The sequence below is a fragment of the Polypterus senegalus genome, chromosome 3, assembly GCF_016835505.1.
Source record: "Polypterus senegalus isolate Bchr_013 chromosome 3, ASM1683550v1, whole genome shotgun sequence".
NCBI lineage: Eukaryota > Metazoa > Chordata > Cladistia > Polypteriformes > Polypteridae > Polypterus > Polypterus senegalus.
Window position 1 is genome coordinate 18224594 of NC_053156.1, and position 14163 is coordinate 18238756.

The 14163-nt window shown below is 44.5% G+C and overlaps 1 protein-coding gene across 1 annotated transcript in view; it reads right to left on the reverse strand.

Annotated features, from left to right (window-relative positions):
* Nucleotides 1-13615, reverse strand: part of rarga (retinoic acid receptor gamma a) — a 176414-nt gene extending 162799 nt beyond the window's left edge. Inside the window, exon 1 of the mRNA XM_039746718.1 lies at nt 13446-13615. The gene's annotated coding sequence lies outside the window, so the exon portion shown is untranslated. The remainder of the gene's footprint in view (nt 1-13445) is intronic.
* Between the last annotated feature and the right edge of the window lie 548 nt (nt 13616-14163).

Genomic DNA, 14163 nt, shown 5'->3' on the forward strand with positions numbered 1-14163 from the left:
GCTGCCAATTCACCGGTTTTGTCCTTGTTTTAATTGACGTGTCACTCGGACCCCCTAAGTTCTTTCTTTTTTTTCATGAGCAGCCAGACAATAATGAGACCCAAAACAAGACCAGCTCACTTAAAATTAAAGAAAGGTGAAGGTCTCGGTCAGGTTGGTCTGCTCAGGTCATCAACACATCTACAAAAAACGGAGAATCAACAGTCTGCTGTGGCAGAACGAGAGCAGCGACAAGTCAGGATATTCAATAATGGTTTTAATTAAACAGCAAGAATCGGCTTCTAATTAAGGAACTGGTTGGAATGAATGGGCTGGCGTTGTGAGCTCCAGAGGACAATTCAGAGTTAATAAAATGAGGGTAAAAGGAGTTAATTAGCAGGATTAGGAAAAGGGGTCAGAATGAAAACCTAAAGCCACTACTGCCCACTAGGGCTGGAGTTGGGGACCCCTGAACTAAGGGGTCTGAATCTTCAAGGGTAAGTCAATTTAAATGAATTCAAAAGAAACCTGTAGCCACTGTGGCCCTCCAGGACCGGAGTTGGGGACCCCTGCTCTAAAAACACATTACAATGCAAGCCAATTAATCTTTATATTATATAAAGCCTTTCACCATAAGCCTCATTATTATCAGACGTATTTGTAAAATAGCATGCGCCATACCAAGACACTCTAAAACCACACAGTGATGCGGGCCAATCAGTCTGTTTTATATAGCGCCTTTCACCGCAAGAAAGTCATCAAGCAGTCTCATTTAATTCACGGGGGCACAATTGAAGCCTAAAACGAGTCAGTCAGCCATTCTTTGTTTTATAGTAGCCCTTGTCATATACAAGTTGAATGTCACCCATCCCACTTATCTAAGATGGCACCTTCACCCATAGCACAGTCCAGAGGTCATTTATATTCAGTACACGACTTGACTCGTCTGTGTTGGGCAAATACTTATGCCAATCAAATTAACACAGTGCCCTTGGTGTATGCCAATCAAATTAATACAGTGCCCTTGGCGCTGAGCAGCCACACAAGGGTCTTTACAAGGTACGCCAACGTCGCATTCTCAAGTCTGCTTAGTCCAGCTGATGGATGTGCTGGTGGGCTCAAAGCAGGGACCATCCCGGGGGTTTGGGGGTGTGAGGGTGATGCCCTGTCCAATAAAGCACAGGCTGGCACACGCACCCACACTGCCCCCCCCAAGCCGATTTAGTTTCACCGGTCACCCCAATGTGCCCAACTGTGGAATCTCAAATAAAAAGCTCAGAGTTTTGAGGGGTGGTAGGCACCCAGGTAGGCATAGGGAGAACGTGCAGAGTTTACACAGACAGAAATTCAAATCTGGATTTGAACCTGCCAACCATGATGCCTTTTAAGAACAGGGATTGGTTTTACATGATGCCACTCATCTCACAAAGCAAACACAAAAGCCACCCAATGTATGGTGCCTGTCAAAGTGGGCATCATCACGGTATACCTAGCAAAGCACGCAAGATCGCTGTGGGCACCGAACACAAACATGTGATCCGACTTTGTATTATATAGCGCCTCAAACAGTGAACACAAGGTGTGCAAGAATTCAAACAACCGAACTCCACTAGTGGTCTTAGTATGCAGAGTGCCTGTCGTTTTATATAGCGCCTTTTAGGGTAAGCACCATCCACTAAAGAATACCAAAAATCAATCAATATGGATTTTCTATAGCGTCATGTGTCGTCAACGCTACCATACAAAATGTATAATAACTCTAAATCTGAATTTCATATGGCGCCTGTCTTAGTGATTAGCAAAGAAACGAATTAAAAAGAAAATTAAAAGGCAGGCTTACTTTGTATTGTGCCTTTGGTGCCATCACATGAGACCCACACTCAGTGGGTACTCACTTTATACAGTGGGCACCATCATACAAAGCACACAGCTGTCTTGTCACTTGTGCATGTTTATATAGCGCCTTTCACAGTAAAAACTATCAAGCAAACATACAAGAAAGTCAGTCTTTAATTTATATAGCGCCTTTCACAGTGGGCTCCATCACACAAAGCACACAGACATTTTGTCACTTGTACTTGTTAATATAGCGCCTTTTATGGCAAAAGCCATTAAACAAACAGACATTCTTTAATTTATATAGCGCCTTTCCCAGTGAGCACCAGCACATGGATTGCATATAAAGATTATTTTATATAATTCCTTTAGTATCATCATGGCTGTAAGAGCCGTACTCAGTCACTACTCAATTTATATAGCGCCTTTCATAGTGAGCACCGTTACACAAAGCATCCAAGGTTGTCATTATTCAGTGCTCACTTTATACAGCGCCTTTCACAGTGGACACCATTATGCAAAATCTTTACTTCATATAGCGCCTTTCCTAGTGAGCGCCCAAGCAAGTCTTGCATTACAGAAAATACAAGGAATAAAGGCTTATCTGATATAGCGCCTTGAGCAGTGCGCACCTCTGCAAGATGTGCTATAAAATCCAAGCTCAGTCGCTACATACTGAATATAGCGCCTTTCTGAGGGAGTATTCATGCACAAAGCATGACAACATGTAACAAATCTCGGGGTCATGTACGCACATGACATCACAAAGTGCTTGACAAGGCAAATAAAATACAGTCAATAAAACCTTACAGTGCTCTCCACGGTGTGCACCATGATGAGGTGTTCTACAAGACCCCCTAACACAAAATGAGAGCCATCAAGCGCCTTCCATGGTGAGCCACATCGTGTTAAGAATGGCACCTTCTGTCATAAGCACCACTTCAAGCTGCTTCACCAGGCATATAAGGGAGAGGCTGGGCGCATCTGCTGACATCAGCACATTGCTGCACCCACCACAGTGCAGAACTCGGAACCCAGAATAGTGGCTGGAGTGCCAGTCCTGCCACCATCCCCCAGGTTCTTCCGGCTTGCAGGTTTAATGTCATACTCTGCAGGATAAGGGTTCAACTCAAGGGTCCAACGGATAGATAGATAGATAGATAGATAGATAGATAGATAGATAGATAGATAGATAGATAGATGTGAAAGGCACTATATGATAGATAGATAGATAGATAGATAGATAGATAGATAGATAGATAGATAGATAGATAGATAGATAGATAGATGTGAAAGGCACTATATGATAGATAGATAGATAGATAGATAGATAGATAGATAGATAGATAGATAGATAGATGTGAAAGGCACTATATAATAGATAGATAGATAGATAGATAGATAGATAGATAGATAGATAGATAGATAGATAGATAGATACTTTATTAATCCCAAGGGGATTATTTGCTGGTGTTTATGGGATTCGAACCAGTAACCTTCAGATTACAAGCACAGACCCCCCAGCCTCAGAGCCCCCACTCCACCCTCTCTATGAACACTCAATGAATTCAACCTTTGTGCCCATCAGACTCTTTTATAACAGAATCTCTCCATCATTCTTAATTGTATATAGCGCCTTGTACACCACACACCCTTACATACTTTTTCCATGGTCTGGTGGAATCCGATTTTCATATAGCGTTTTTATAGTGGTTGCCATCAAAAAAGCCCGTCTTAAGGAAGCACACCAGAGCTGCTGTTTATTCATATAGCGCCTTTCACTGTGCCCCATCACAGATAACAACCTGATTGTTACTTTATGTTGAGAATCTGATAGAAACGTTAGAGGGAACTTTACAAAGTGCGAGGCCGTCCAGTCATCCATCCTTAATGCTGTCCCACTTACTCCATTGTATCACTGAGGGGGCCGCAGGCTGACCAGGTACAAGGTGGGAATGAACCCAGCTGGAACAAGCGATGCATTGGAAAGACACACACACACACGAATGGACACGGGGACAAAGTGACAGATGCATACGGTGACTACTGGAAATGTGCTGCACATGAGAAGGCTACCAACCAATGATTACATCATAATATAGCGCCTTTCACAGGCACCCTCATTGCCCAGTGCTTCACGTCATAAGTGTGACTGTCATCTAAAACATCATAAGACTTTGAGATAAAGCTCTTGATTTCTTTGTTATGTCACCATAATGGGTGGGGGGGGTACAGACCAGAGAGAATGGTGGTGATGAGCCGGCCCCCAGTATGTCTCTTTTCATCTGTAGGACCCGGGATGAAAGTACTCACTGAAATGTCACATGAAGAGGAGATGTGACATGACGTGACATGACGTGACATGACATGACGGTGCTCTGCTTAAATGGCTCAAGGTCTGCAGCATTTGGCCGGATGAATCTTCCACGAGACCACTACTCTTTATGGCTGCTGGTTCTATCGCGCCACTTTGAGGCACTGAAGGACCCTAAACAAGACACTTCGCCTGCCTGTACTCCAAATGTAACAATATCAGCAGGTAGCGATGACGTTTCCTGATCTTATTGGTCAAACATATAATAATAAAGGATGATGAAGGTGATGAAGATGAAGAGGACAGTAATGATGGTGACACTTGCATTGACATTTGCTCTGAAACTGTGCAAGAATGTCATTAGTGAGCACCTTCCCACAAGAAGGCGGTCAATCATTTCTTTAATTATATAGCGCCTTTCACAATAAGCAACACCACCTAAACTGTGCAAGAATGTCACAAGCAGCTCTAGCTTACCCGGGTCTGCTTGGTTACCCCGGATGGCGGTGTCGGTCAAAACAATGCAGTGATTAAAGGCTTTGGACCTCACGTCCTCAGGTTTTGGGTTCTAACCTCACTACTGACACTAGTAAGACCCTGAGCACGTCACTTCACCTGCCTGTGGGGCCGATTGTATCCCAAATGTTGGAACTCTCCTTGGACAAAGGTGTCCTTAATGATGATGAGGAGGAGGAGGAGGGCACCAAGAAGAATGCCATCAGACTTGTCCGAGAGCCCTTTTATCACATGGCACTTTTAAAAGCAAGCAACAACAAAATCAATCAATTGATTGATCTCAATTTTATATAGCGCCTTTCACGGTAAGCATGATCACGTTAAACCAGAAAGAATGTAGTAAACAGTTGTAAAGTATTCTGGTCTTGTAAGTCATCAGTCACGTCATATTAATAGTACAGACAGACCTTGTGTAACCCACCAGAATAGGGTCGCCCCGGAGGGGGTGGTTGTGCTGAAGCCAATCCCAGCTAGCGTAGGGTGCAAGGCAGGAACAAACCCTGAACAGGGTGCCAGTCCATCACAGGGCAAATACGCACACGCCAACTAGACACAGTTCAGTGTCACCAGTTCACCTGTTTGGACAGTGGGAGGAAACCCACACAGATGCAGGGAGAACATGCAAAGTCCACACAGTGAGGACTCGGGATGTGAACCCTGGTCTCCTTACTGTAAGTCAGCAGCACTCCTACTGCACCACCAACCCCTTAAACAGTGCAAGAATGTCTTCAATCAGACCTTTCACAGCACCAAAAGCACACAATAACACCGCCAATCAAACTTCATTTTATATAGCGCCTTCCACCATAAGCAACATCTCATGAAACATTCAGGAAAATTATTAGCATCTGTAGCTTATACTGATATGGTAGGCAATCTGGATAAAAAAATCAGTCAAAAATATAATACTACTATTAACAGCAATTATATTAATGATGGTGACGATAATGAAGATGAAGAAGATGACAAGGAGGAGGAGGACAATGACAAGAATGTCATAAGGAAGAAGAAGGTGCCTTTCACAGTGATCACCATCACAAGGCACTATAAATGATGATAATCATAATGATGAAGATGAATAAGATGAGGAGGAGGACAATGACAAGAATGTCATAAGACAGAAGAAGGTGCCTTTAACAGTGTTCACCATCACACTATAATTAGACTGATGATGATAATGGTTATGATGATGATGATGATATTGGTTATGATGATGAGGATGAGGAGAAGGAGGACAATGAAAAGAATGGCATAAGACACAATAGAGTGCCTTTCACAGTGATCACCATCACAAGGCACTATAAATGACGATAATCATAATGATGAACATGAATAAGATGAGGAGGAGGACAATGACAAGAATGTCATAAGACAGAAGAAGGTGCCTTTGACAGTTATCACCATCACACTATAATTATACTGATGATGATGATGGTTATGATGATGATGATGATGATGATGATGATGATGATGATGGAGATGAAGAAGATGAGAAGGAGAAGGACAATAACAAGAATGTCATAAGACAGGAGAAGGGGAGAAGGTGCCTTTCACAGTGATCACTGTCACACTGTATACTGATGATGATGATGGTTATGATGATGATAATGATGATGAAGATGAAGAAGATGAGGAGGAAGAGGAGGACAAAGACCAGACTGTCATAAGACACAAGTTAGTGCCTTTCACTGTGATTACCATCACCACAAATGACTTGACTACAGAAATGAACTGTAGAAAACCTCGTTTTATATAGTGCCTTTCACAGTAAGCATCATCACATGCATTAAATAGGTAAAAATGTCCTAAAGCAGCCGTAACTTTTCCCGGTCTTGTACAGTAAGTCACCTTGGATAAAAGCATCAGCCAAAAATATACTACTACTACTATTAATAGTAATAATATTAAAGTTGCTGATGAAGATGCTGCTGCTGATGATGATGATGATGAGGTGAGGAGTGTATTGACATTTGCACCAACACAATGTGTTGCCATCTCCTTGTGTTGCTTAAACTGTACTACTGGCAGAAGAGCACTAGAGGGCAAAACACTCTACTGCTCCCTTCAGCCCCACCCACTGGCAGGGAGCGAATGAAAGGCAACATGGTGGGGGAAAAACTTCCAGTAGGGCACAGGAGGATCCTATGTAAATTAGGCACTGCGTTGCTAACTGCCTCTCCCTATGATCATCCCTTTCCTGATTCTTAAAGTGATTTTGGGGAATCATTGGATTAGTTTTGCCAGGATGGCACCTCCCTAGGGTTGCCCTCTGTACCCTTAGACCTTGAGGACGTCTGGGCATTCACTGCAGTCTGCCATAACGAGAAGCACTTGTGACTCTGGAGGCCTGCGCCCACACAAGCCGAGGTCTGGTGCACGGCGCAGTGGGAGATAAAGAACGCTAACTCGCTGAGTTCACACGCCACGAGAACGCTTGACGAGCTCTTCCTCTTTCTGTCACGCTCACATGCACAGTCCTCTCCCACCGCCACTCCTGTTGCGCACTTGGTAAACGACGCAGCCTGTTTGCAGAATTGTCCCGAGCAGACGCTCACTCATGGCAAACCGGTCTTTCTCGTTAGGCCTCTTGCCCGCCACGTTGAAGTGACAGGCCTGGAATGAGGCCCTGTGCCCGCCTGCCCATTTTCTGCCTAGGCTAGCCGAGTCAGCACCAGAGGCTCTTTTTAAGTGTGGTTTGTAGGTTAGCAGGACGTGGAAGAAGATGATACGCTGGACAAAAGCGAACAGCATGAAATAACATTAGTGTGGGTTCTACCAACGTGGCACCAGGGCCTTTGTCATCCTTGCACCTTCTCCTGCCTCAGTTTATTCCGGCTGTACAACATGTGCCTGGATTGCTTCTGGTGGCTGAGGGCATCGCCGCCTCCATGACCCTGCAGGTCGCAGACACACCTGTTGTGGAGATGCTGGCAGGAAGTTGCCTTCCTTCGGCACTTCCTTCATAATTACAGGTCTCTAAACTAAAACAGCCGCCTTTGGAATTTCGTGGAAGACCCTTTGGTCCTTTTTTTATTTTCCTTCTGCAATTGCTGCCTGCCTCAGAGTCCTCGTCACTACGGCTAGAGCCTGTAGGTGGCACATCATCTCAAGAGCATCTCAAAATGTCACTCCTGCTCTAGAAGGTTTCAGGAGCCCACCCGAGCACTTCACTCCTACGTCTACTGTGCCCCTTCCCTGAGAAGCTCTGTGGACCCTTTGGAAGTGTTTCAGGTGTTGTCATCTAAATCCTGGCACCTCCAATGGCATCCTGTGCCCCAGTGGATCCCTTTACTTCACCCATCAGTCCAAGCCCCCATTGGCCAGTCTGTCCTCGTCATCAATCCATCCTCCCGGATTGTTTACTTAATGTTCTCTTGGACAGTTTCAGACTCCGGCGAGGTCTATCGTTACTGTGTTCTAGAACATTCCCTCGGACCCAACCAGCTGTTTTGCACCTGAACAGGTGTCGTTTCTAATTCAACAAGATGCCTCGTCACTTCTGGGGGCTTCTTGTCCTGTCCTCTCCTCTCCTCTCCCTGACTGCAGTGCACCTTCAGCTAGAATGGGCTCCCTTCTCCAAACTGTCGTCTAAGTGACAGAAAGAAAATGACATTGAGACCCCTGAAAGCCGAACCCCCCTGAGTCGTATGGTGTACGTTAACTGGCAAATGTCCCTTGTGAATGAACATGGGAGCAGTTGCGTGATAGCCGGTCCAAGAACGGTTCCTGCCTTGTGCCTGATGCTGTTGGGGTGGGTTAAGACCCCTCTGAATGGTGTCAGTGGCATGAAATGCTGGATGTCATTTCATGTTGTGGCATCTGTTTGATAATACAGCAAGTTAAATTATGGTATGTCACCTGACATCGGGTCATGTCACACGTTAAGTGATTTAATGCTGAGTTATGTCATGTCGTGTCACATCATATTAAGTTATGTTGTGCTATGTTTGTCATTGTGTCATGTAACATCATGTGACATCCACGTCATGTGGTGCTGTGATGCCTTATGATTCGTTGTTGTGTTTTCTGTGTGACATGTGACGTGAAGTTCTGCTCCATGAATGAAGTAAAGTAACGCTATGCCATGCTGCTTTACTGGGATACATTATCTCACATGATGGCACATGTTTTGTCATGCCAGGTTATTTTCATGTTATTTTGTGTCGGTTTGGTTACGTGACGCGATGCCACGCCATGACATGTGATCTTGTAGTATGTGGTGTCGTTCTGCTGTGTTAGCTTATCTCACATCACGTCACGTCATGTTGTCACCTATCACGTCATACTGTGCTCTGTTTTGTTACGTGACGTCAGGTGTTGATACGATGCGCAGTGTCATGTTATACAAGTTTTGTGTTGTGTGATGGCATATTGTTATGTTAAGTTGTGCCAGGTTAGTGCATGTTACGTCGTGTCACATAATGCTGTGTCGTGTCCTGCCTTTTTATTACGTCTTGTCATGTTATGTGTTGCCATATTGAGGTGTTGTGTTATTTTGTGTTCGCTCGTATGATGAAGTGTTCTTATGTTTTATGTCACGCTGTGCTAGATTAGGTCACGTAATGCCGTGTCACGGAATGCTGTGTTCTGTTCTGTCTCGGTACGTTATGTCGTGATATGAGGTGTTTTGTTATTTGGTGTTGTGTTGTGTCATGCTACACTATCATATTAGTGACACGTTCTGATTAATGTTACATGAATGTTCTGTCTTGTCACGTCACGTCACGTCATTCTGTGTTCCGGACATGTTAGCATGTGAGACGCGTGTGATCTTTTGTTGTTTTGCATTGTGTGATGCTCATTTTTTAAGTGATGGAATTTCCATGATAGGTTATGTAACGTCACGTCACGTAATGTCAAGCTGTGTTCTGTTTTGTTATGTCTTGCCATGATATGTTAACATGCGATAGTTGGTGACAGGTTTTGTTGTGTTGTGTTGTATGATGGTATATTCTGATATTATGTCATGCTGTGTTAGATTATGTCACTTCATGTCACGTCATGCTGTGTTCGGCTCTGTTTTCTTAGGTCATGTACAGGTCATGTGATGTTGAGATACGTGGTGTTTTGTTATTTTGGGTGGTGTTGTGTGATGCTACATTGGTACATTATGTCCTGTTGTGCTATGTTATGTCACATCATGTCACATAATGTCTTGTCACAATCCAGCATTCTGTCACACAATGATATGACAGCATGCGATGTTATGTTTTGTTGCGGTGTGCTGTGTGATGCTACATTCTTATATTATGTCAAGCTAAATGAAGTTATGTCACATCATGTCACGTAATGTCACGTCACAGCATGCTGTGTTCTGTTTTATGTCATGACATGATATGTTAACATGTGGCATTGTGTTGTGTGATGCTACATTGTTTCATTGTGTCATGCTATGTTAGGTTATCTTGCATCATGTTACGTAACATCACATCTCTTGTCACATCATGCTTTGTGTTGTTCATTTTATGTCATGGTATAACGTGGTAACATGCGGTGTTGTGTTGTGTAGTGCTGTGTGATGTTACATTATTATGTCAGGCTGTACTAAGTTATGTCACATCATGTCACCTAGTGCTGTGATCTGTGTCGTGTCAAGCCTTGATATGTTAACATACAATATGTGCTGGAGTATTTTATTGTGTAGTGTTGTGTAATGCTACACTTTTATATTATGTCATGCTGAGCCAGGTTATGTCACATCATGTCACGTAATATCATGTATTGTCACATCCTTTTTATGTTGTACCATAATATGTTAACATGCAGTGTTATGATTTGTTGTCTTGTGTGATGCTACATTGGTTTATTATGTCAGGCTATACTATCATACTATATAATAAGTTATGTCACATCATGTCACATAATGTCTTGTCACATCATGCTGCGTTCTGTTTTATGTCATCCCATGAGAGGTTAATATAAGATATGTGGTGTTATGCTTTGTTGTGTTATATTATGTCATACTGCATTAAGTTATGTCACATCTTGTCACCCAATGCAATGTTCTGTTTTATGTCATGCCATGATAGGTTAATGCGGTGGGCTGGCGCCCAGCCCGGGGTTTGTTTCCTGCCTTGCGCCCTGTGTTTGTTGGGATTGGCTCCAGCAGACCCCCGTGACCCTGTAGTTAGGATATAGTGGGTTGGATAATGGATGGATGGATGGATGATAGGTTAATATAAGATATGTGGTGTTATATTATGTCATACTGTATTAAGTTATGTCACAGCATGTCACGTAATGTCTTGTCACCCAATGCAGTGTTCTGTTTTATGTCATCCCATGAGAGGTTAATATAAGATATGTGGTGTTATGTTTTGTTGTGTTGTGTGACACTACATTGTTATATTAGGTCAGGCTATACTATAATACTATACAGTATACTAAGTTATGTCACATCATGTCACATAATGTCTTGTCACATCATGCTGTGTTCTGTTTTATGTCATTCCATGATATGTTAATATAAGATATGTGGTGTTATGCTTTGTGTGACACTACACTGTTATATTATGTCAGGCTATACTATAATACTATATACTAAGTTATGTCACATCATGTCACATAATGTCTTGTCACGTCATGCTGTGTTCTGTTTTATGCCATTCCATGATATATTAACAAACAAGATGTCACGTCATGCTTTGTTGTGTTGTGTGACGCTATATTGTTATGTCACCTAATGTCACGTAATGCAGTGCTCTGTTTTGTTGTGGTACATTATGCTATGTCATGTCATGCCACTTTCAGTTGTGTTGCGGCATTTCCTGCCATATCTGTTATGTTGTGTTACGTTATGGTAGTTAACGTATTAATGGGCCAGTGTCACATCGCAGCTGGCCAAGTGGAAAACCACGCCAACCGTTCTGTGGGAATTATCTTCATTCAACGGGGATCTCCTCAACTTCAGACTATGCGCTCATATCACATGTACACGTCTGCCATTGTTTACAGGTCTTCTTACTATAATGGGCATCTTTCAATTTTTTCCATGCTGTGCCATCTGGGCACTTGTGCTGTCTGGCTTGAAGGCCCCAGTCACTCCTCTGTGCCTAGTGCTCCTAATCATTGCCTTATTAGCTTTGTTCACAACGACATCCAGGAGTTACCACATCTGCAGCTGGCACTACCCTGATTGAGATCATTCGCTACGGTGTGGGCTTGGTTGCACATGTCCTGGCACACATGGAAAAACTATCCAGCTTCAGCATCTCCACGGGTTAGGATGCCCAAGCCTTTTCTCGCCACATGTTCCAGATTACTTTTCTCAGAAGAGCTGCACCCATTGACACGATGCAGCACCTGGGCACCGAGCTCATTAGAAACCACATCCTGCCCATCAGAGTCAACTTCACGAGACGGCACAGCCTCAGGTACGAGGCACACCTAGAATGTGAACAAGCATGCCGGGGTGCCGCCGAGGCCGGCTCGTCTGCCACCGCCCTCCAGTCACCAGGCTGCCAGAGGCACACTCAGCTGAGCAGCACCCTGTCATCGGCCTCCACCGGGATGCTGGCTGCTGAAAAGGAAGCGAGGCGTCGCGCTCGGCCCTTTGATCTGCCATGTCCTACTTCTTTCTGTGCCTCCGGAGGTGCTTCTGGTGCTCGATCCCGAACACCACAAAGTGTGAGACCTCAAGCTGCTCAAGTATAAAAACAAGCAGTCAATATGAGCTGGGGACTCACTGGGAAAGGCGCTATAAACATGGCATTTTGATTGTTTCAGTGGTTCTTTTGAACCTTTGCTGAAAAAGAAAGTCTTTGTGCCATTGGTTATAGAAATGCACCAAAAAAAAAAAAAACTTGTGCAAAGGAGGGTGGGAATGAAGTCTCAAGTGGGTGCGATTTTCTTTCTTTCTTTCTTTCTTTCTTTCTTTCTTTCTTTCTTTCTTTCTTTTTTTTAAAGACTATCCCCCAAATAATTATAATAATAATAAAATCAACTCCACCACCCCCCATACTGGGCATGTACTGGCATGGCGGGTGTCTCCATGCCACGCTGCCTTGCTCAGCCCACCAGAGTTTTTAGGCTTCTCCCAATAAACACTCCCACACTTTTTTTTTTCTGTCTACTTTAATTGGAGACACACTCTCTGCGCCCAAAAGCTAGTTACAGCCGGACTGGCAAGGAAGCTAGCACTGCCAAGCCCATCACCACCTGTGCCCACAACAAGCAAACACCTCGATCGTCGTACCTTCCCCGAATACAAGCCGCGGGTGTCGGGCGATCTGCTCTTGCCGACTACTTCATCATGAAGTGCCACCGATGCCAGGATACGACCATATGGCAACAAAAGTTGTGTCCTGTCCTCTGCCGAAGAGCGAGCGAGCAAGGGGAGGGCGTGTGGGTGGGCAGAGGACAGGACACCGCAGAGGATTCTGATTCTTGCAAACTGAAGGCTTTCATACCCCGTGGCGGATCACGGGGGTCTTTGTACACACGCCTAGCGCTGCCGGGTTGTTTCGTCAGCCCGGCACACGCAGATCAGCGACCATTGACACGCACTCACACACTCAACACATTCGCACACGCCGCGAACTGGACACCGCGCTGCCGCTTCCTCGGATTGTTTGAGAGTAACACAGAAAGGAAGAGACAGAGAGAGAGGGAGAGAGTGAGAGAGAGAGAGAGAGGGAGAGAGAGAAAGAAAAAAACATTAGAAAGACGCCAGTGTCTGTCGTCTCATTCTTGCTCAGACATGCAGAAAGCGCAGCATTGCTTTTCAGAAAGTCCCTACAACAAACCCCCTCGAGCCACCCGGCTTCAAAGATTAAAACGAAAAGTCACTTTATCTACTCACCCCTGCTCGGAAGCGGGCCCGCAGCGGACTAAAGTCGCTTCAGCATTTGTCCTCGGTGCTGAGGCAGAAACGCAAGTTGCGAGGCTTGTCGAAGCCCCGAGTGTGCCAGTCTGGCTCCGTGTCTCTCTCTCTCTCTCTCTCTCTCTCTCTCTCTCTCTCTCTCTCTCTCTCTCTCTCTCTCAGTCTCTCACTCACTCACTAAGAAATCATTATAGTCTACTATTCATAAACCAGCGCGTCACGTGACCCCGCACTGAAAATATACAGCACATTTTTTCACAAACCACAGAATGCCTGCAGGGGAAAAAAGATTCAGAAAGTGAACTTGGGATTTTGCGTTCCTATCAGTTCCCTCCCTTTAATTGTCTCTTTCTCTGTTTCTGTTTCTCTCTCCTTACTCTCTCTCTCTCTCTCTCTCTCTCTCTCTCTCTCTCTCCTCCCTCTCTTCTTCTACTCTCCTTACTCTCTCACTCCATCTCGCCGCTCTGTTGTAGATACTATCTACACTGATTGGCGCCTCGTCCACCTTTCTATCCTAGCCAAAGTCACCTGACTAACTCCCCCCAATCCGACTACGACCCCAAACTACCTCGGCTTCTAGCAAACTGTGCACAGCGACAGACAGCGATGCCCGGTAACTCACATTGGCATTGTTCCTTTCAAGAACCGAACCCCTTCGTTTTCACTCGCGTTTAACTGTTTCGATAAACGAAACCCC